Raw genomic sequence first — 24,469 nt, 5'->3', positions numbered from 1 at the left:
ATTAAACTAAATGATAGTATAAAATATTTTGTACACTGACAATGCACATAACTTCTTGTTTGAATATCTGAACCTCTTGCTTATCCCAAAGAAGGAAATTTTTTTTTTCATCCATAACCATATTTCCCTGTTTCCAAACCTATTAGAACATGTTCACATTTCAGAAACAAGAAGTCTCCTTTTTTTCATTTTAATTTTGTATTCTCTTCATTTCTATTTACACTTAATTTTATATTATTTTTTTCGCAAAATCAAAAAAGAATTCATTTTTTTTTAAAAAAAAAAAAGTTGATGGATAAAACACACCTAAAATATATCTGTTTTTCGAGTTTCATGCCTAAACTATTAGGTGTGCGGGATTTTCTATTATTGATTCTTCTTTTCCTAATAAATTGATTCTTTTTGTTTTCACTTTCCATTTGAACAAAAGAAAAGTAGGATTCATAGTATTTTTTTAAGTCAAGTCATTTGCTTTCGGTGATGGAGAAAGTCATTAACATAATTTAGTTTAAGGAGAGGGCCAAGTTATCACTTTTTCCTCTTTTTTTTTTCTTTTAATTTGTATCTTCATGGGATTGTACTTTTAGCTATCCACCATGTACATAGCACACTGAACTTTTGGGTCTTTGAAGGAATTTCCTACTTCTTTCTATTAAACTTCAAAGGAAACCCACTAATTAAATAGGAGAGCATTCAGAAACTTCACAAAAATTTCCTACGACATGCTATAGTTCAGTAGTATATAGGAACTTTCATATTTATGCTCTCCCATATTTAAATTTGTGGAAATATTTATATAGCATCTATTATCTCATACCACAACCGCAATCTATTCACAGAGTTTTTCAAATCAATTAACTGAATCGATGACATCGTCTTTTTCTTCTGCTAGGCCTCAGTGGAAGTATGATGTCTTTCTAAGCTTTAGAGGTGAAGATACTCGTAGAACATTTACGTGTCACTTGTATGAAAGTTTGAGAAATAGGGGAATATTCACCTTTCAAGATGGTAAAAGGCTAGAAAATGGTGATTCGATCTCAGAAGAACTCTTGAAAGCTATCAAAGAACCCTTGTCATTTTCTCAAAGAATTATGCTACATCAAGGTGGTGCTTGAATGAACTATTGAAGATCACGGAATTCAAGGACGAAAATGGACAGAAACTCATACCGATCTTCTATGATGTGGATGTTGGGTTGTGAAGCTTGATTAATATGTGATGTACTGTCATATATTAATGTTCACGCGGTTCAATAGCCTGTCCGCCGTGGAGTGTACTCACGGGTGTATCTTTTATTCTCATTTCTCTGTGTAACTGTATATACTCTGAATCATGAATATAAATAGCCCGTCCACTGTGGAGTTTACTCAAGGGTGTTACCACGTAATTCATTCTCACTTATCTCTCTCCTCAAGAACTTTCTCTCTAGTTTTTTTCATCCTTTCCATAGATCTAGTCTGTGTGCACACAAATCGATCCTAACAACTGGTATTAGAGCTTGGGAGATTCATCACGATCACTGAAGATGGAAGGATCGAAGCTTAGAATTGAGAAGTTTGATGGATCCGGTTTCGGTTTCTGGAAGATGCAGATCGAAGACTATCTGTACCACAAAGATCTTCACGAACCCTTGATTGGGGTGAAGCCAAAGTCCATGACGGAGGAAAAGTGGAAGCTCAACGATTGGTAGGCTCTAGGGCTGATCCGGTTGACTTTGTCCAGAAATGTGGCGTTCAACATAGTCAAGGAGAAGACCACGTCTGATCTGTTGAAGGCACTATCAAATATGTACGAAAAACCATCTGCGATGAACAAGGTATATTTGATGTGTAGATTGTTCAGTTTACAGATGTCTGAGATTGGATCTGTTGCTAATCATATAAATGAGTTCAATATGACTGTTAGTCAACTGTGTTCTGTGGACGTTAATTTCGAAGATGAAATTAAAGCATTGATTTTGATGTCATCTCTGTCTGAGTCTTGGGATACTGTTGTTGCTGTGATTAGCAGTTCTCATGGATATGAGAAATTAAAGTTTGATAAAATCCAAGATGTTATTCTTAGCGAAAGCATTCACAAATAAGAAATTGGGGAGTCATCTTATAGTGCTCTCAGTGTTGACCGAAAGGGGAAAGACCAGTCGAAGGATCAGAATACACATGGCAGATCAAAATCAAAGAATAGTGGAAAATCTCCACAAAAACCCAATGTGACATGTTGGAATTGTGGAGAGAAAGGACACTTTCGAACAGATTGCAAGAAACCCAAGAAGAAGAAGAATCAGAAATATGGAGATGATAATGATTCTTTTAATTTAGCAGAAGACATTGGGGATTCTCTAATCCTTAGTGTGGACAGCCCAGTTGAATCCTGGATATTGGATTCTGGTGCATCTTTTCATCCATTTCCAAGAAAGAAATTGTTCTAAAATTTCAAGTCTGGAAATTTTGAAAAGGTGTAGCTTACTGACAATAAGCTGTTAGCAATTGAAGGAAAGGGGGATTTTTGCATAAAAACTCTACCAGAAAATCAGTGGACATTAGAGGATGTCAGATATATTCCTAGTCTTTAAGAAGAATCTGATCTTTGTTGGTCAATTGGATAGTACAGGCTACACAATAGAGTTTGGGAAAGGTTCGTGGAAGATTGTGAATGGTGCTATGGTTGTAGCATGTGGAACAAAAACTGGAACTTTGTACACTACTGCAGGGTGCATAAACATTGTTATTGTTGCTGAAGGTGTTTCCAGTTCATGTATGTAGCACAACAGACTTGGACACATAAGTACCAAAAGAATGAATATGTTTACTGCAAAAGGAGCCTTAGAGGGGCTAAAATCTATTTGATATAGGTCTTTATGAGAGTTGTGTTATGGGTAAACAGAAATGAGTAAGATTCACAAAGACTACGAGAGAGCCGAAGAAAGTACAACTGGAAATAATCCATACAAACGTTTGGGGACCATCTCCTATTTCATTACTTAGTGGATCTAGATTCTATGTCACCTTCACTAATGATTTCAACAGAAGGCATGGGTTTACTTCTGGAAACATAAGTCAGATGTGTTTGCTACTTTCAAGAGGTGGAAAGCTGAAGTTGAAAATTAGACTGGTTTGAAAATCAGATGCCTGAGGTCTGATAATGGAGGAGAAGATGACAAGTCAGAATTCAAAAAATTTTGTGCACCTGAGGGAATTAGATTGATGAGGACAGCTCCTCGAAAGGCAAGGCAGAATGGAGTTGCTAAAAGGATGAACAGAATATTGAATGAGTGTGCAAGGAGCATGAGGATACACCGTGGGCTGCCTAAGACGTTTTGGGCAGATTCTATAAGCACAGCTGCATACTTGATCAACATGGGACCATCAATTCCTCTGGGGTTCAAGATTCCAGAAGAAGTTGGATAGGAAAAGAGATCAAGTATTCTCACTTGAGAACTTTTGGTTGCATTGCTTATGTTCATGTTGATCCAGAGAAGAGAGATAAGCTTGATGCTAAAGCTATAGGCTTCTACTTTATAGGTTATGGTTTCGACATATTTGGGTACAGGTTTTGGGATGACAGGAACAAGAAGATCCTAAGACATTGTGATATGACATTTGATAAAAATGTCTTGTACATGGACAGAGAGCAAAAGGTTCAAGAGACTATAAAGAAAGTGGGAGTTGAGATTGAGTTGCTAAAGAGTACACCAAAAGATGTTATAGCAAAAACTCAACAAACTCCAGAGACTGTCGTTAAGGAACTAGAGGTGGAACAAGTGATACCTAAGCATCCAGGACCATTGGAGCACCAGATAGGTATTCACCATCATTACATTATCTGTTGCTAATTGATGAAGGGGAACCAGAGTCTGTTACTGAGGCCCTACAAGTGGGGGATTCAATCAAGTGGGAGCAAGCCATGGATGATGACATCAGCTCACTTGAGAAGAATAACACGTGGATGTTGACTGAGTTACCTGTAGGGAAGAAAGCCTTGTTGAACAAGTGGGTGTTCAAAATCAAGGCAGAACCAAATGGCAAAAAAAGGTTCAAGGCTCAGTTAGTAATTAAAAGATATTCACAAAGAAAAGGTATTGATTATGCTGGAATATTTTCTCCTGTTGTGAAATTAAATACTATCCAAATTTTATTGAGTATTGTTGCATCGGAGAATTTGCATCTTGAGCAAATGTATGTAAAACCTACATTTTTACATGAAGATTTGGATACAAAAATCTATATGCAGCAACCAGAGGGGTTTGTAGTTCCAGGCAAGGAACGCATGGTGTGCAAGCTCACCGGGAGCTTGCATGGGCTGAAGCAAGCAAATAGACATTGGTACAAGAAGCTTGACTACTTTATGAGAAAGAGTGGCTTTCTCAGGAGTAAAAAGGATCAGTGTTGCTACTTCAAGAAATACACTAATTCCTATATATTTTTACTATTGTATGTGGATGGTATGTTGATTAAAGGATCCGGTATGAAGGAGATAAACTCTCTGAAGGCAAGTCTGTCTTCTGAGTTTGAGATGAAAGATTTAGGTGCAGCGAAGAAGATTCTCGGGATGAGGATTTATTGAGATAGATCTGCTAGTACTTTGAATCTATCCCAAAATCAGTATGTTGAAAAGGTGCTGGCCAAATTCATAGTTAATAATGCTAAAACCAAGACTACTCCATTGGCAAATCACATAAAATTATCAAAGGAGCAGTCACCGAAGACAGCTTAGGAGAGGGAAAACATGGCACTTGTTCCATATGCTTCTGTAGTTGGGAGTCTGATGTATGCTATGGTCTGCACTAGACCTGACATAGCACATACAGTGGGAGTTGTTAGCAGGTATATGGAAAACCCCGAGAAAGAGCATTAGAAAGAAGTGAAATGGCTTCTAAGATGTCTGAGAGGTACATCCAGTACTTCACTTTGTTTTAGCAATGGCAAAGTAATTCTGCAAGGTTTTGTTGATGCTGATCTTGGTGGGGATGTGTACTCGAGCAAGAGCACTTCTAGATACATTTACACCATAGATGGTATAGCAGTGAGTTGGATGTCAGGCTTCAGAAGTACGTTGCTTTTTTATCTACTAAGGTTGAGTATGTGGCAATAGCTGAAGATGAAAAGGAGATGATATGGCTGGCAGATTATCTAGAAGAACTGGGCAAGACACAGCGTGAGAAGATTCTTTACACAAATAGCCAGAGTGCCATACAGTTGGTGAAGAACCCGACCTATCATTCAAAGACGAAGCACATTAGAAGACAACACCATTTAACTCGCAGGGCAGTGAAAGAAAGTGATATGTGTTTGGAAAAGACAGAGGGTGAAAAGAATCCAACAGACACGTTTACAAAATGTGTTGATGTTGGTAAACTAAGGTTGTGCAAAACCTTAGTTGGTCTTCTATAGTTGTGTCTATAGATGTTATGGTGCGGTGAACATATTGATGATGGAGAAATATTTTTTTCTTTTTTTGAGAATGAAATTCTTGGATGAAAGAATCAGTTTCCAAGTGGGAGAATTGTTGGGTTGTGGAGCCTGATTAATAAGTGATGTACTGTCATATATTAATGTTCACACGGTTCAGTCTCCAAATTTTAAGCTGTACCTTTTATTCTCATTTCTCTGTGTAACTGTATATAATCTGAATCATTAATATAAATAGCCCGTCCGCCGTGGAGTTTACTCACAGGTGTTACCATGTAATTCATTCTCACGTATCTCTCTCTCTCTCTCATCAAGAACTTCCTCTATAGTTTTCTTCATTCTCTCCATAGATCCTAACAGTAGATCCATCACATGTTCGTAACCAGAGGGAGAGCTTTTCAAATGCATTTGCTGAACATGAATCAAAGTATAAGGATGATGTTGACGGAATGGAGATGGTGCAAAGATGGAGGACTTCCCTAACTGTTGTTGCAGATCTAAAAGGACATGACATCCCTCAAGGGTGGGTAAACAAGATATGTTTATAGGTTAGAAATTCTTTATTTAATTTTATAAGGAACAATACATAAGTGTTCCCCTTAACTTGGCACCAACTAGCATTTATACCTTTCAACTTTGATTGTGCATAAGTAGAGACGTTAACTTATATAAAGTTGAACAAGTAAACTGTTACGAATTGGGTAAAAATACAGTAAACCACAAGAAGAAAGAAAAAAAGATTGAACAGACAGATTTACATGAAAACTTTTGCTGGAAAAATTACGGGCAGAGGCAGAGGATGTTTCACTATAGTGAAAGGAGAAGAGTACAATATGGAAATGAGTATTTTCTGGATACGCAAAATAACCCATTAAATGCACTTATATAATATGTGCATACAAATAAGTCCTAGGCCCAAAAAACCTAAAGGTCCACGGGCCTATCAACCTGATCCCTATGCTACCATCACAGACTCCATTGAAAATCAGAAACATAGGTCGCACCGCAAAACTTTATGGGACGGATCACAAAATTTGGGTCACTACTCTAAAAATCTCCACCTTGACACGAATTCTAATTCAGAACTCAAATCCATTTCAAGACAAACTCTCCACCTCTTCCATAAAGGCCCCTAAGGTCACATCTTAACAGCTAATACCAACCAAGTCCAAGCAATACTCAAACTTGGCACTTGTAGTGTTTTGGTCATCATATCAACTGGATTATCATGGGTCTTAATCTTGGTTATCACAATATCACCACGAGCAATAATTTCACGCACAAAATGATACCGAACATCGATGTAATTTATCCTCTCATGAAATATCTAATCTTTCGTAAGGAAGATAGCACTTTGGTTGCTGCATATAGATGGCCTCCTCAAGCTCTCCATGTAAGAATGCAGTTTTGAGATCCAACTGCTCAAGCTCAATATTATGCATAGCCACAATGCCAAGCAATGCTCGAATCAAACTATGCTTTACAACTGGAGAAAACACATCTGTGAAGTCGATATCTGGAACCTGGCTGTAACCTTTAGCAACTAGTCTTGCTTTGTACCTAGCATCTTCAACTCCCGATGTTCCTTATTTTATTTTGAATACCCACTTGAAACGGACATCTTTCTTATCTTTAGGCAATCTCATCAAATCCTATGTGTCCTTCTTATAAAGTGATTCCATCTCCTCCTGCATAGCAATCATCCATCAGCCGGAATCATCACAACTAATTTCCATTAAGTAAGAAGAAGGATCTTCACTAGAATCAATACCTTCTGCTATACTCAATACATAAGCAACTAAATCAGCTTCAACATACTTTTGAGGAGGTCTAATATCTCTTCTAGGCTTGTTATTAGCAATAGAATATTATGGCCCCACTAATGGTGAAGAAGAAATTGTATAACTCTATATCTATGGGCTAGACTGAGAAGTAGGCACTGGTGTAGACTCTGCTCCAATATATAATTCAACATGGGTTCTTGACTTTTGCTGATTCATGTCACTAAGCTTATCTGGGGGCAAAGCACTAGATTCAGAGGGATTCCAAAGCATGGCAGTTTCATCATGCACAATATCCCTGCTAATTATAACCTTTCTTCTTGTTGGACACCAAAGTTTATAACCTTTAACATCAGGCTTATAAATCTTAAATAAGCACTTGACAGATCTAGGTTCCAACTTTCCATTATCAACATGAGCATATGCAGGACATCCAAATATCCTCAAATAAGAATAACTAGCAGGAGTACCAGACCATACCTCTTGTGGAGTCTTTTTATCAATCGCGATTGAGGGAAAGTGATTAATAAGAAGGCAAGCTGTGGAAGTAGCTTCAGCCCAAAAAAACTTGGGTAAACCAATATTAGAGAGCAGACAACGTACCTTCTCTATTATAGTCCTATTCAATCATTTGACTATACCATTTTTTTGTGGAGTATGACGAACTATAAAGTGCCTCACAATTCCTTCTAAATTGCACAAAGCATTAAATTCATTTGAACAGAACTCTAAACCATTAACAATCCGAAGGCATTTTACCTGCTTCCCTATCTGCTTTTCAATCATAGTCTTCCACTCCTTGAAAGTAGAAATCACATCATTCTTTTGCTTCAGAAAGAACACCCAAACTTTTCTGGAATAGTCATTAATAATAGTCAACAAGTAATTAGTGCCTCCTCTAGAAGGTAGTCAGTAGAACCCCAGAGATTAGAATGAATGTAATCAAGTGTGTCCTTAGTTGAGTGGATGACTCTAGTGAAACTGACTCTCTTTTGTTTCCCAAAAATGCAGTGCTCATAGATCTTCAATTTGGTAATACTCTTCCTATCAATAAGTCATTCCTGCTTAGTTTAGCCATCCTATTTTCACTTATATTCCCCAGGCGCATATGGCAAAGTTTTGCAATGTCACTTTTTAATAGAGAGGAGGTAGAAATAGCTGCATCACCTGTAACAGTAGAGCCTTGCAGGACATATAAATTTTTAGACTTTCTTTGTCCTTTCATCACAACAAAAGCACCTTTAGTAACCCTCAGGACTCCACCTTCACTAGTGTACCTATAACCGTTCGAAATCAAGGGAACTTAAGGAAATAAGATTTCTCTTTAGGTTTAGGACACACCACACATCACCAAGTGTCCTCACAACCCTATCAAACATCCTGATCCTAATTATTCTAATACCAGCTATCTTACAAGGTGTGTTATTTCCCATCAATAAAGCATATTTAGAGATTATTTCATATGTTATAAACCAATCCCGATTGTATGAAACGTGCAAGCTGAATCTAGAATCCAATCCTCACTAGGTTTTGAGTTACTATCAGAAACTACTAAGAGTTCTCTATCACTACCACCATCTTCCATAAAACTGGCTTTACCAAAATTCTTTGGTTGGTTTTCCTTTGGTTTTGGAGCTTCTCTTTTTTCTCTATTCTGTAGCTTCCAACTCTCGGATTTGATATGGCCCTTCTTCTTGCAGTAATTACAGGTTTTGTTTCTGTTTTTGGATTTGGACCTAAACCTATCATCGCCCCCAGAATTTCTCTCATGGGTCCTTCCTCGAACAATAAAACTATCTCATTTAGTCTCCGACCCATTCACAAGATGTTTCATCATCTTCTTAGAGAACAACGCATCATAGACTTTATATATGGTTAGGGTATCACGACTATATAAAATGTATCCCTAAAGGTCATGTATGATGCAGGCAGCGAACACAACAAAATCAACCCTAAATCTTCCTCATCATACTTAAACTCCAGAGTGTCTAAATCAGAGATGATTTCTTTAAAGACAGATAGGTGATCTTCCAAAGAAACACCCTCAGACATACGATGGGAAAAAATTCATTTTTTGAGAAAAAACATATTTGTTAGACTCTTCATCATGCATAAAGATTCTAGTTTTAACCATAATGCAGCGGCAGTGGTCTTCTTCAAAACATCCTGTAGAATCTGATTGGATAAATGAAGGTAGATCTGAGATAGAGCCTTCTAATCCTTACGTCTTTTGTCCTCGTCCGTCCATGATGAGGTCATATTCTCAAACCCTAATAAAGAATCATCCAAATCCATCTGCGCGATTAAAACCCACATCTTAACCTGCCATAACAAAAATCTGGCGTTGTGATCCAACATCAAAATATCATACTTCATGGCTGCCATCCCCGAGAAAATAATTGAAGAGGCTCTGATACTGATACAAGAAAACAAGAACATGAAACACACTTCAAAACAGTCCATAAATCACTAAGATCCTTGGACAGATTGGAGACCTCTCTCGGATTCAGAACTCAACACTAGAATAAGAAGATAACAAGGTATTTAACACCTATTTCATCCAACCTAAATTATCTTAACAACACGTAAAATGAAGAACAAGAAGGAAATAATTTTGGCCAACAATTATAAACACAAACCGAGAGTAGAGAAAAAAAACAACACAAGTAGTTTGCAAGAATGAAAATGATAGATAGTGAGACAAAAATTATTACAAGATTAAGAACCAAGTGTATTTCAACACTAACTCCTAATGAATGTAATAATCAACACCACACTCTTACGATGACCACCAAGGGAACCAACTCACCTCAAGATCAACCATTTCCAAGCAAAGGTCAATACTAGTTTTTTCAAGCCTTAAACTACAATGGTTATTCCAAGCCCTAACTAAGACTAAACTAAGGTGTTCTACTCCCAAAGAGAGGACTTTCAATGTTTCAATATTTTATCATTCATAAACTAATGAGAGAAGACCTAAAAAGTCCTACTTATAGTATATTACAAAAGAAGAAAAAAAAAGACTACACTACCCTTAATGACCAAGGGTGGCCTTGGTGTGTTGGAAAATAATATCAATTGTCCAAAATGCCCTTAAGGCTAAGTGACCAAAATTCCCTTAATAAAGGGAACCAAAATCATGAACCGAAAAAGGTGGTCCAAACCCAGGAGTCCTTAAGTCTTCAATGATCCAAGCAATCTTCTACACTCGGGTGTGATCAATGGTAGGCTCAAAATATCCCCTCCAAGTATGATCCCGTGCCATCCATGCGACCAAAGCTTGATTCTTCACATAGTGACTTTGAATGATGTCGTCGAAAGCTAAGGCAACCATTATTCTTGTATCATCCTCTCCTTCCTGAAAAGGATTCCACCTCGAATCCAAACCTTACAAAACCAAAGAGAGGGCAAACAAATACAAACTCCTCATGGAATGACGGTTAGGGTTAGCATAACAAATCATCTCAACATACCAAGGTTGCACATATTTGCAATATAACCAAGGATTCTTTGAATTAAATATTAAAAGCTCAATAAAAATGCACAAAGGATTTGGTTACGTGAATCACCAAGAGATAAAAAAACTACATAGGTCCTAATGGCATCAAATAATCCACATGGTAGAACTTCCTTAATCTTATGAGCCGTAAGACACCATTGCTTCTTTATCTCGTCAAAAGAATACACCAAGAGGGGTGTTTCGATTAGTTATAAAGTCCATAAAATCCATATAGCATTATTACGCACACACATAGACAGACTAACAAACTTCCTACCTCGACATAAAATAAATCCAAAACTAGCATGGATGTCATCATAGGCAAGGAGGTAGTATAGGAAAGAATAACATGCATAGGCATTCACGAGTGAAGAATAAGTATTTAAAAACCTACACATTCTTTTCTTCAAATAACTAGACAAATTGGCATCCACAAGTTGAAATTCATGCAATTTAGGCACAAGTGTGTCAAACAAGGATGCACATTTAGGAACATTACCCCAAGGAGTCAATGATACCTTTGCCCTCGGGTTTTCAAAAAGGACTACATATTTCTTACCCTTAAGAGTACTCTCATCTTTCAAAAAGAGATTCCCATCTTTAGGAGGAATGTTGCCACACCATAATCGGTTAGCATATCGTCTATAGCTTCAAGGCAAGCTGTACCATCATTCTAAATACCAAGATTATTAGGAGTATTTAAATCATCTTCAAATAAGATATTATACCTAATAAAATCATGATCTATTTCCTAGGAAGATTCAGAACAAACATGTCCATCACTCTCTAAAAGATCAATATCATGTTTCAAAGAGATTTCAAGCATAAGATGGTCCCAAGAATGGCTCTCGGGTTCACTCCTATTTTGGTGACCAATATTTTCAAGCACTTCACTCACTTAAGTTCTATTAATCATATCACACACATACTCAAGTTGTGGATACTTTTTACAAATAAGTTGATCAACACCAATTACAGAAGACGATGTACTTCCGTTCAACATATAGGCTTCAGCACTAGGTGGATATAAATTGATCTTACAAGAATAGTCAATTTGGTCATCAATAGGATTAACTAGTGTATCCACACTCATAACATGTACAACATCAATAAAAGGAAAATAATCATTAGAATCACAAGTAATTAAGCTACTACTCACACTCAATTGGATACTATCCACACAATCATCATTTACATGCACAAAAGTATAAGAGTTAGCTATTTTACCTTGAAGTTCTTGAGTAGACTCTCCTTTGCTGTGTTGTGAAGTTCTTCCACAAGCTTGGGCAGAAAATCTATATTTCTCTCCTTTACTTGCCATGTCGGTACCTACATAAATGTCCTTAGAAATAGAAGGAAAAACAATGTTACCTTGGTTTGGTGGAAATCCCCTCACTTCGCTCCATACAACCTCTCCTTTTTCCACTCTCGGATTACCACTTTGCACACCCTGACTCCTCTCAATATTTTGTCTCTCATAAGCATTCGGATTGGAGTAAGTATTCACTTCTCTTTGCGGCTCGGGCAGCATGTAGGTCACGAGGTGATTTTCTCACCGATCTCTTACAACACTAGGCCAATTTTGTATATTTGGAACTCTATGTTGTGCAAAACAATTAGCACCTAAGCATACATGACCGTATGTCAAGAAAAGAATATCGCACAACACCTCCTCATGGTATTCAAATTGGGAGAAGACAACTTTGACCCTCTCAGTAACCTTAAACCTATCCAAGAAGTATGGAACAAGTAAAGGCTCACGAAACAACCCCAAGTAGTCAACCATGGATGGAAGGATGTAGTTCCTATAGTACCTATCATTTAACAAAACAAGGCATCCTGGTATTCCAAAAATGGTTACCTTTCTGGAGTGTACACTCCTTCCTGGATCAACATTGTAAGGCACACAAGTACCCCTCAGTTTTGGAGATGCATACCCTCTTCTTCTCATTAGACAACCTCCACCTGAGCTAGTATAACTATTCATACTATATCGACCTTGATAATAGCACTACAAGGTGGAGAATATGAATCTTCACACTCCCCACGTGCACTCTTATCGTAGCTCTCATAAGATTTACGAACGAAAGGGTTATACCAAATCTTAGTTTGGAGTGAGAATTGTAAGACTCCTTACATGCCCCAACGTCATCATAAGATCGATCATAAGGTCCTACATCATCTCCAAGTTCCCCATAAGTACTAGGAACTTCATTCACCTAATTTTTTTCCTCAAAACCGTAACTCTTAAATCTGCCCAAGATTTGCTCATGGCTATTTTCATAGCCTCCGTAATCTCCCTCAACTTCATATCCATAAAACCCCTCACTACAATTGTAGTCTCCCAAGTTGTATTCATAATAATCTCTAGCTATCGAAGACACGTTCCCCTTATATCACCTTTTAAACCTACAAAATGAACAAATAAGATTAGTAGTAAAAGCTCCCTACCAACAATCGTATTCATTTAATTTTGTGATCCTCACAATTGGAGCGGCAAATATTGAAAGTTTCTTATACTTCGGTAGTCAATAAGATGTCAATTCTACTTGGTGGCCGGAATAGATTCTTGTTTGATCGACTCAAGACACAAAAACAAATCTACTTACGAACTTGAAAAAAAGAAGTTACGCCGAGTTAAAAATGAGAAAAGCACACAAATAACAAAGACAGGAAAGAAACGGACTGGACAACTAATGTACAACTAAGTAGGTGATTACTAGTTGCTAATTAGTATTCGAACCAACAAATGAAACTAAGGGACAGTAAAAATAAAACTAAGAATCTAAAATTTGAGCCTAAAATTGTTGCGCGAACAGTAAAAACATGATGTGGCAGCCACATATTGGTTGTAGTTCTTTAACAATTTTATTTTTCCAAAGATGGAAGCCTTGACCCATTTTTAATTTGGATTGGTGAAAATTATTTTAAGGAGGGAAGAATAAGTCTTGAAGCCTTTTTTTCAAGTTTCAAATTTCAAGACTTGACTTTTTTAGTACTTTCCTTAAAACATGAACCCTTGTATCATGGAAAGTTGTTGGAAATTGGTTGATAAAGTCTTTGGTGGTTGTATTGTCTTTCAAGACTAAAAAGTCACACACCTTTTTCCTTCATCATTATGGATCTAAAGTTCACTTTATCTTCAAAAAAATATGTAGGTGATGATGAAAACCAAGAACAACAACAACATTCACCAAGAACAACAACAAAAATCTTCAAGAACAACAATAATTTCACACGGCCACTTTCAAATTCCACAATAACAATGTCTTCAACACTTGGCCAAGGCAACTACAAATTTAAAAAAATAGTTCTTAGGCCACCAATTAACAACAAAATCATGTGTTCAAGACTAGAACAACAACAAGGTAAATACCATACGGCCAAACTGAAGCCACAACAATAAAAACGTCCAAAACACTTTCAAGTTTTCAAGTTCACAACAACATCAACAATGTAAGCTCAAACTTTGATTTACACTCAAAGTGTTATTAAAATAAAAAACTAACACTAGAAACTCTCAATATAAATAAAAATATAGGCCAAGACGCAACAATAACACAATTCTCGGCCAAGAACATAACACGGGTAGATTACACTTTTTTTGGATTTTTTAGTTTTTTTTTCAACATTTTTTTTATTTTCAAGTTTACGAGCCCAAGATTGATCTTGTGGAAACAATATCAAGCCATTATATGATACCAAATGATACAATAAAATAAGGAGAACACAAAACACACTCCAAAATGGTCCATAAATCACTAAGATCCTTGGACTGATTGGAGACCTCTCTCGGATTCACAACTCAACACTAGAATGAGAAGATAACAAGGTGTTTGACACCTATTTCAGCCAACCTAAACTATCTTAACAAAATATAAAATGAAGAACAAGAATACAATAATTTCAGCCAACAAGAAAAAACACAAACTGAGAGTAGAGAACAAGAACAACACAACAAGTTTGCAAGAATGAAAAGGATAGATAGTGAGACAAAGATTAAGAACCAAGTGTATTTCAACACTAACCCCTAATGAATGTAATAATCAACAACACACTCTTACGATGAATGACAAAGGAACCAACGGACCTCAAGATCCATTATTTCCAAGCAAAGGTCAATATTAGCTTTTCTAAGCCCTAAACTACAATGGATATTCCAAGCCCTAACTAAGACTAAACTAAGGTGTTCTACTCTCAAAGAGAGGACTTTCAATGTTTTAACATTTCATCATTCATAAACTAATGAGAAAAGACCTAAAAGGTCATACTTATAGTATATTACAAAAAAAGCCAAAAAAAAGACTACACTACCCTTAATGACCAAAAGTGGCCTTGGTGTGTTGGAAAATAATATGAATTGTCCAAAATTCCCTTATGTCTAAGTGGCCAAAATTCCCTTAATAAAGGGAACCAAAACCGTGAACCAACAAAGGTGGTCCAAACCCGAGAGTCCTTAAGTCTTCAAGGCTCCAAGCAATCTTTCACACTCGGGTTTGATCAATGGTAGGCTCAAAACATCCACTCCAAGTATGATAACATTCCCTCCATGCAACCAAAGCTTGATTCTTTACATAGTGACTTTGAATGATGTCGTCGAAAGCTAAGGCAGCCATTATTCTTGTATCAGATACCAATTTTTATACAAGTATGATCACGTAGATGGACTCATGAGGGCATATGTTGGATCCAAGACTTGGTGTGTGCAATTTAAGTGCAAAATAGGACCTAAATACACCAAAAATCAGCTAACATATTACACTTGATGTGTGCCCACTCATTAAAGGGACTTTTAGTCATTTTTGTCTTCCACAAATTAGGTGAACACCAAGTGTGGAATCACTTGCGTTTTTTGTTCTTGGCTTGGAACGTTGGGTGCTTGGGAGATTAAGGTCCCTATTGTGTCCACAAAGAGTGTGGGTGCTCTTATTACATATTTCTAAGGATTTAGGTGTTTAATACACACCCTAGTTCTTAGGCCTTGTAATAATATATGTCTCACTTTCTATCTTTACTTTTGTTGTTGTTATCTTTTGTAGTGAATTGTTTTGGGTCCTTCATTAAATCTAAAACTTGTGTTATTTTTGTTCGTCTTATTATTCACGTTATTGTTATGTTTTTGTCTGTTTTGATGTGAAATATACTATTTTTATCTTGTATTCTTGTTGTATTTGTTGAATTCGAGAGTGGTCATCAAAGGGGTCCTCTGTTCTTTGAACTTGTGGACTGTTTTGGTCTATGTTTTATATCTTTTCTTGTATTTCTAAGTACTTATCGTATCATTTGGTATCAAAGATTGGATTGATATTGTTTCCACAAGATCAATCTTGGGCTCGTTAGTTGAAAAATCCAAAAAAAAAAAACAATCTATCCATTTTTGTGTCGTGGCAGAAATTGTGTTGTTGTTATGTATTGGACGAGATTTTTACTTGTATTAAGTGTTTCTAGTGTTAGTTTTGTTCTTCACTAACATATGGAGTATATATCTAAGTTTGAGCTTTAAATGTTTATGTTGTTATTGTGACCAAAGACTTGACCGATTGTGTTGAACATTGTTGTGGTGGACTCTTTTGGCCATTTGGTTGTTGTTGGTTATTCTTGGATGTGTGGATTTAGTTTTTGTTCTTGGGGTGATTGTTGTTGTTGTTCTTGAAGTTTATCACAATCTTTATCTCTTGCTAAAACAAAAAATACAACACTAAAGGATTGAACGTGTGTTGGTGGAATTGTTGTTGTGGATCGGAGTTGTACTTTGGAATTATTGTTGTTCTTGAAGATTGTTGTTATTGTTCTTGGTGTGGTGGTTTTTGTTCTTGAAGTCTTCACCACCTTCATCTTTTGTTATGACATAAAGTATGTGATAGGTCCTAAAAGGTAAAGGAAAAAGGTGTAAGTAATTGTTAGTCTTGAAAGACCCCCAACCACTAAAAGACTTTACATCACTTTTGAACCAACTTTCCATGATTTAAGGGAAACCAAATTCCATTTTTTCAGGAGAAAGGACAAGAAAGTCAAGTCTTGAAAACTTAAAATTTAAAAAGGGCTCCAAGACTTGTTTGAATTTCCCTCCTTAAACAAATTCCACCAAAGTTCAAATTGAAAAATTGACCAAGACTTGAAATTGGACAACAAAAATTATGCGAGGACCGTGACCAATTATGTGGCTATCACGTCATCATGTTTTACTATTCACGCAACATAATTAAGCTCAAATTTTAGATTTCTTAGTTTTATTTTATTGTCTCTTAGTTTCGTTTGTTGGTTCGAACACTAATTGACAACCTACTAATCTCCTACTAGCTTGTAAGTTAGTTTTGTGTCCGTTTGTTCATGTTTACATTTGTTGTGTGCTTTTATCATTTTGAATTTGTTGTTAGCTCTTGACTCAAGTCCTACAAGATTTCGTTTGAGTTTCAAACAAAAATCCATTCCGGACAAGAGTAGGCCCAACCCTCAAGCACTCACGAAGTACAAGCCGGCTTTCAACACTTATGAAACCAAGTACGAGGTAAAACTGAGAGTGAGAGTGTGGTGAGGCATTTTTGATCTAACAAGTTTGTTTGTTGTGTCTTTTTGTTAGGTACAATGGCTGCCCATAATTTCAATGCCACATTTGATCACATCGATGACAATATTGAATATATGAAATAACACATTAAAATTATACGCCAATTGCTACCCAAGCTTGTGAAGGACTCTTATACCAAGGTAAAGATGAACATACTCATGAACGTCAAGGTAAAATAGCTAAATCTTACACTTTGGTGCATATGAATGATGATCGCGAGGATAATAAGCCATTGAGTGTGAGTAATAGCTTACCTACATATGAGTATATTGATTCCTTGCCAATTATGGATGATGTACATATTGTGTGAGTGGATACACTAGTTGATCATATAGATAACCGAATTGACTCTTCTAGTAAGATCGATTTATGTCTACTTAGTGTTGAAGCTATTGTGTTGAATGAAAGTACATCATTGTGTGAAAATTGTGTTGCGCAACTTGTGAGTAAAACTTTCCCGCCACTTGAGGATATGTGTGATGTGATTAATGAATCTTAAGTGAGTGAATAATTTGAAGATGTTGGCCAAGGAAAAGGGAGTGAACTCGTGAGCCTATGTTGTTGTAAAGATTCTAATGTTTGTTTGGATCATAGGGTTAATCATGTACTTGACATATCTTTGGAACTTGATAATGATTTCTTAGAGAGTGAAAGTTCCAAATCTGTCCGCAGGTTAGATCATTCACTCTTTAGTACAATGTCTTGTTTAAAGATAGTTTATTCACTCCTAATTAACCTAGTGGTGCAAGTGATGTGGACGGTATGGCTTGTCTTAGAATCTATAGCCTATATGCTAACCCACTATGGTGTGACAACATTCCTCCTCAAGATAGAAATCTCTTCTTGGAAGATGAAAGTACTCTTAAGGGTAGGGAATGTGTAGTCTTGGAAAGGAATAGTCAATCGGGTAAAGATGACCATAATTTTCTTAATTACTTGGGAAACCCAAATTGTGATTATTCCTTGAAAAATAATTTTGCTTGTACTCCTTTGCATGAAAGCCCACCCGTTCTTAATAAATGTGGTGACTTGAATTATGATCCCTTTGATGTTAATGGTGGTTCGTGTCTTCTCGAGGACCCTAGGACAAAGATGTCATTGTCTCTTTGGTGTATTTCCCATCATATTCTTGCATCCATGTTTGACACACTTGTACTTAAGTTATGTGAATCACAACTTATGGATGACAAGTTGTATTCTTGTTTGTGGAAGGGTCCAAGGATATTAAAGGCTTCTTTTCACCTTCATGGGGTTGAACAAATTAAAGTAACTTGTGGGACTCTTGGGAGCGTGCTTAACTTCCTTTGTAGAGGGAAATCAAGTTCTTGGGCAAACTATTTTTCTTGGATTGGATTGATGCATGCTAGTTTCTATATTCTCCCTATTGGTATGAATCCCTTGATGGAATGCCTTCCCTCAGGAAGTGATTAGAAAAAGATAGGTCCTACATGCTTACAATTTTCCTTTCTCTCATTGTGCGTTCCTACTCGTGAATACATCTTGAATGAGAATCGTGTATTTGGTGACTTTCTTCACTACCTATGATATTCATGATGTTATTGGATATACATTGTATGACAGGCGTAGTCTCAATTTTTGTTCCTTATTTCTTGATGTTCATCCGAGGCCTTTACTTTGTGATGTTGTACAAAATATTTTCATAATTAACACAAATGATCCTTAGTTGTACTTCAAGTGTGTACCACCATGGCATGATAATGCTAATTGTTTATTTTGCTAACCCTAACCCTCGTGTCATAAGGATGTGTATTTGTTTATCTTCTCTTGATTTTCCAAGGTGCGGATTTGAGATCGAATTCTTTTCAAGAAAGGGAGGATGATACAAGTACGATCACGTAGAGTGACTCATGAGGGCATATGTTGGATCCAAGACTTGGTGTGTGCAATTGAAGTGCAAAAGAGGACCTAAATGCACCAAAAATCAGCCAACATATTATACTTTATGGGCGCCCACTCATTAAAGGGTCTTTTGGTCATTTTTGACTTCCACTTTGTAATATACTATATATAGAACCACTTAGGGTTTCATTCATTAGTTGTTGATGATATTTTGAGAGTGGGTAACACAACTCTTCTCTTCTCCAAGAGGCAAACCTGAAATTAGGTGAACTCCAAGTGTGGAATCACTTATGTTATTCGTTCTTAGCTTGGAACGTTGGGTGCTTGCGAGATTAAGGTTCCTCTTGTGTCCATGAAGAGTGTAGGTGTTCTTATTACATGTTTCTAAGGGTTTAGTTGTTTAATACACACCCTAGTTCTTAGGCCTTGTAATAATATATGTCTCACTTTCTATCTTTACTTTTGTTGTTGTTATCTTGTGTAGTGGACTGTTTTGGATCCTTTATTGAATCTGAAACTTGTGTTATTGTTGTTCATCTTTTTCTTCACGTTATTGTTGTGTTATTGGCTGTTTTAGTGTGAAATACACTATTTTTATCTTGTATTCTTGTTGTATTTGTTGAATCTGAGAGTGATCATCAAAAGGGTCCTCTGTTCTTTGAACTTGTGGACTGTTTTGGTGTATGTTTTGTGCCTTTTCTTGTATTTTCAAGTATTTATCGTATCAAGTTTGTTAGGAATTGGGAAAAAATAAAGCAAACCACAAGCATAAAGAAAACAAGAACACACAGATTTATGTGGAAACCCTTACGGAAAAAACCACAGGCAGAGGCAGAGGATGTTTCACTATAATGAAAGGAGAGGAGTACAATGTGGAGAATGAGTATTTTCTGGATACACAAAATAACCCACTAAATGCACTTATATAACATGTGTATACAAATAATTTCTAGACCCAAAAAACGTAAAGGTCCTTGAACCTATTGGCCTGATCCCTACGCTACCACCACAGGTCCCATTGAAAATCACAAACAAGGGTCACACTGCGAAATTTTTTGGGCCGGATCAACAAAATTTGGGTTACAACTCTAACATAGACACATGCATCCTATGTTGTATTTACGTGGCAATTCAAGATTGCCAAGTAAATGTCACAGGACGTGTATGCCTACTATTTCAACTTTATACAAGTTTAAGTGTCTAGCTCAAAGTTGGAGGGAATAGATGTGAGCTGAGACCAAGTTAAAGGGCATGCTTATGTGTTATCTCATTTTATAATTTTTCTTTCCACAATACTTTTATTTTACATGTTTTTATCAGCATTCTCTCTTTCACTCAGCATATATCAGTGTTATAGGAAAAATAGTTCTCCACATTAACTCAGCAATTATGTGTTTACAAACAACTTCTGTATCAAGTATTGATTTCTTTATGCATTTAAATCATTTTTTAAGAGAGTGTATGACAACATTTCTTTACTAAACAGATCATCAATTTATTTTCAGTTTTAGCACATCAATCAAAATGTGATACTTATTACATATAAAGTGTTTTACAGCACTTTTTATGTAAATAAATGCTTATATTACCTACAATTAATTTTCTTACTTATGTAGGGTTGAATCAGAGAATATTCAACAAATTGTTAACCAAATTTTGTCCAAATTATGCAAGACTTCAGTATCTTATTTGCAAGATGTTGTGGGAATAGATACTCATCTGAAGGAAGTAAAATCCCAACTACAGCTAGAAATCAATGATGTCCGGATTGTGAGGATCTGGGGCATGGGGGGAATTGGTAAAACAACAATAGCAAGGGCAATTTTTGACAAACTCTCATAACAATTTGAAGCTGCTTGTTTCATTGCGGATATTAAAGAAAACAAATTTGAAATACATTCTTTACAAAATATCCTTCTTTCCGAACTGTTAATGAAGAAAGACAATTACGTGAATAATAAGGAGGACGGAAATAACATGATAACTCGAAGACTTCGTTTTAAGAAGGTTTTAGTTGTGCTTGATGACATAGATCTCAAAAACCATTTGGATTACCTACCAGGGGATATCAGTTGGTATGGCAATAGCACAGTAGAATAATAACAACAACTAGAGACAAGCATTTGATTGGGAAGAATGATGTAGTATATGAAGTGACGACAATAGATGATCGCCAATCTATTACATTGTTCAATCAATATGCGTTCAAAGATGAAGTTCCAGATGAATGTTTTGAGAAGCTCTCATTGGAAATTGTACGTCATGCTAAAGGCCTTCCTTTGGCCCTGAAAGTGTGGGGTTCTTTCTTACATAAGAGGGATGCAGCTGAGTGGAGAAGTGCTATAGAGCAAATGAAAATTCACTCCAATTCAGAAATCATTGAAAAACGTAGAATTAGCTATGATAGACTAGAGACCACACAAAGAGATATTTTTCTAGATATAGCATGCTTCTTTCGAGGGAAACAACAGGATCACATCATACAAATTCTTGAGAGTTGTTATTCTGGAGAAAAAACTGGATTACGTGTCTTAATTGACAGGTCTCTTGCGTTCATCTCTTACTATGGTACGATTCAAATGCATGACTTAATACAAGATATGGGTAAATACATACTGAAATTGCAAAAGCATCAAAGCGAGCTTAGCAGATTATGGGACATTGAAGATTTCAAAGAAGTGATGGTGGACAGTACGGTAAGTTAGTCACTGTTTTGTTTTATTAGAGCATGAAACTTTTTTTTGTCTCGAATCCAAAGAACTTCCCAAAAAATGTATCATTAGAAAATAGAATTAATTGACATAACATTTCTCATAAACGATGTACTTCTTAAGAAAGACATGACTAACTTTGTACCTTAAATTTTGTTAAATGGTACGCTGATTGTACATGACATCTTAAGTTATGATTTGTTGACTGATGATCTTTTTACCAGGGAACCATGGAAATGGAAGCAATCTGATTTACTTATTTTGAACAAATCCACTTTAATAAAGAGGCAATGCAAAATATGAAAAGGCTTAGGATATTATACATATGTGATGGTCGGCGAAACTACTTATCTTCACCCCCCTCTTCGATTGATTCGGAAGACATTCCCAACGACTTCATTGAATACTTGTCCAACAACTTGCGGTGGGTTGTCTGGGATCTCTATCGTTGGGTTGCACTGCCTGAAAATTTTAAACCCCAAAGGCTTGTTCATTTTGATCTCCGGTGGAATTTGCTGCATGACTTATGGACGAAAAGACCGGTATGTACCTTGTTATTTGAGATACATTCTATTTTGGCTTGTCATAGAATTGTGACGTCTCTGTTAAAATGAAATATATTATTAGTTTCATAATGCCAAATTAATATATTTTATATTATTTTAGGTTGTTCTCATATTATTACTCATTATCTTTATGCCGTTTTCTTTCAAATATTCTTCCCGTCATAAGCTTAACTAAAAAGTTCAATTTCTTTCTGTGTTCCGAATAGCAGCATTTGCCGTATCTACAAGAGCTAGATCTCAGCTACTCCAGAAGGCTGAAAAAAACACCAGATTTCATGGGAATGCCAAATTTGGAGTATTTAAATATGAAGGAATGTACTATTCTTAAAGAGGTTTGCCCTACCTTAGGATATTGCAAAAAACTCATTCAGTTAAATTTGTATGGTTGTAGAAACCTTGAGAGGTTTCCATGTGTTAACGCGGAGTCTCTTGAATATCTGGATCTCGAGAGGTGCTTTAGATTAGAGAAATTTCCAGAAATCCTCGGAAGAATGAAGCCTAAGTTAAAGATTAAGATGAGAGACTCTTGGATAAGGGAACTGTCATTATCTATTATTCAACAGTACCAGTCTTGTGGTACAGATCTAGATTTGAATTCTATGGATAACCTTGTAGCTCTTCCAAGCAGCATTTATAAGTTGAAAGGTTTGGTGAAGCTTGGTGAAGCTTAATGTGTCGTTCTGCTCAAAACTTGAAAGCTTCCCGGAAAAGATAGGTGATTTACGAATGTTGAAGGAACTTAATGCCAGCTTTACTCTAATCTCACAGCTTTCTCCTTCCATCGTCCTATTGAAAAAACTTAAATTATTGAATCTTGGTTACTGCAATTTAATAGATGGAGGACTTCCCGAAGACATTGGATGCTTATACTCTTTGAAAGAGTTGTATCTCAGTGGAAATGATTTTGAACATTTGTCTCGAAGCATAGCCCAACTTGGTGCTCTTCGATCCTTGAAATTATTAGATTGCACGAGGCTTACACAGCTTCCAGAATTTCCAAAGCGGTTAGATACAATATATGCAGATTGGACCAATGATTGGATATGTAATTCGTTGTTTCAAAATATCTCATCACTGCAACATGACATATGTGCTTCAGATTCCTTGTCGTTAAGAGTGTTTTTAAGTTGGGAGGAGGACAGCCCAAGTTGGTTCCATCATCGGGGAACTGGTACAAGTGTATCAGTCAATTTGCCTGGAAATTGGTACGTAGGTGATAACTTCTTTGGATTAGCTGTATGTTGCTCTGGCCCCTTAATTGACATCACAGCTCACTTGACTCCAATATGTGATGACGGGATGTCTTGTATCACCCAAAAACTTGCCTTATTCAACCATTCAGAAAGTTATCCCAAGTTTTATTTTTTCTTGGCACCTTTTGCTAGCTTATGGGATAGATCTAAGGCAAATGGAAAAACACCAAATGACTATGGGGTCATTACATTAACCTTCTCGGGAGGAAAGAAGCATTATGGATTACGTTTGTTGTATGAAGATGATCCTGAGCTTGAAGCCAGTTGCTCCTCTTCTAACAAACAATCTAATATTAGTGGGAGAGTGGCCAGGTTCTTCCTAAACTTTTCAGTACTTTCTTGCAAACCCAGGAATTTATCTTAATTACTATAGGTAATATTCTTGTAACGCCCCGAAAGTTTCCAAGCTAAAATTTGTCCCTAAAAGTATCAAGCATGCGCTTCTAGAGTTAATTATACTCAACTCCCTACAAAATTCTTTAAATTTGAACTTTTCATTACGTAGGTGCCTGAATAAGCTTTACGTTGATATAAGATTCGTCCAAAACGGACACCCGGTCAGGGAGTTATGGCTATTTTATATGCTAGTTGTAAAAAATCATCATTCAGGTGTTTAGTGCGTCGCGGAGGATCCCAATTTCGTATTCGTCAATTTCCAATGAAACTCCGCATTCGTGGCACGTCGCGGAGTGAGACAATTTCCCAATTGGAAATTTCCTGTGAGCCACTTCGATTTTGGCGTGTCGTGGTGGCCCATAAAATCGGGCACCAGTTATATTTTTACACCGTCTCATTAAGGGTAAAAATAGTACTTCTCCAATCC

At 36.5% G+C, this 24,469-nt stretch overlaps 1 pseudogene; it reads left to right on the top strand.

Annotated features, from left to right (window-relative positions):
* The first annotated feature begins 302 nt into the window (after window positions 1–302).
* The window catches only part of LOC107849375, a 32,592-nt pseudogene continuing 8,425 nt past the window's right edge, over window positions 303–24,469 (top strand).

The sequence above is a fragment of the Capsicum annuum genome, unplaced genomic scaffold (genome assembly GCF_002878395.1).
Source record: "Capsicum annuum cultivar UCD-10X-F1 unplaced genomic scaffold, UCD10Xv1.1 ctg81929, whole genome shotgun sequence".
NCBI lineage: Eukaryota > Viridiplantae > Streptophyta > Magnoliopsida > Solanales > Solanaceae > Capsicum > Capsicum annuum.
Note: the sequence above shows the minus strand (reverse complement) of the source record. Positions and strands in the feature narration are given on the sequence as shown.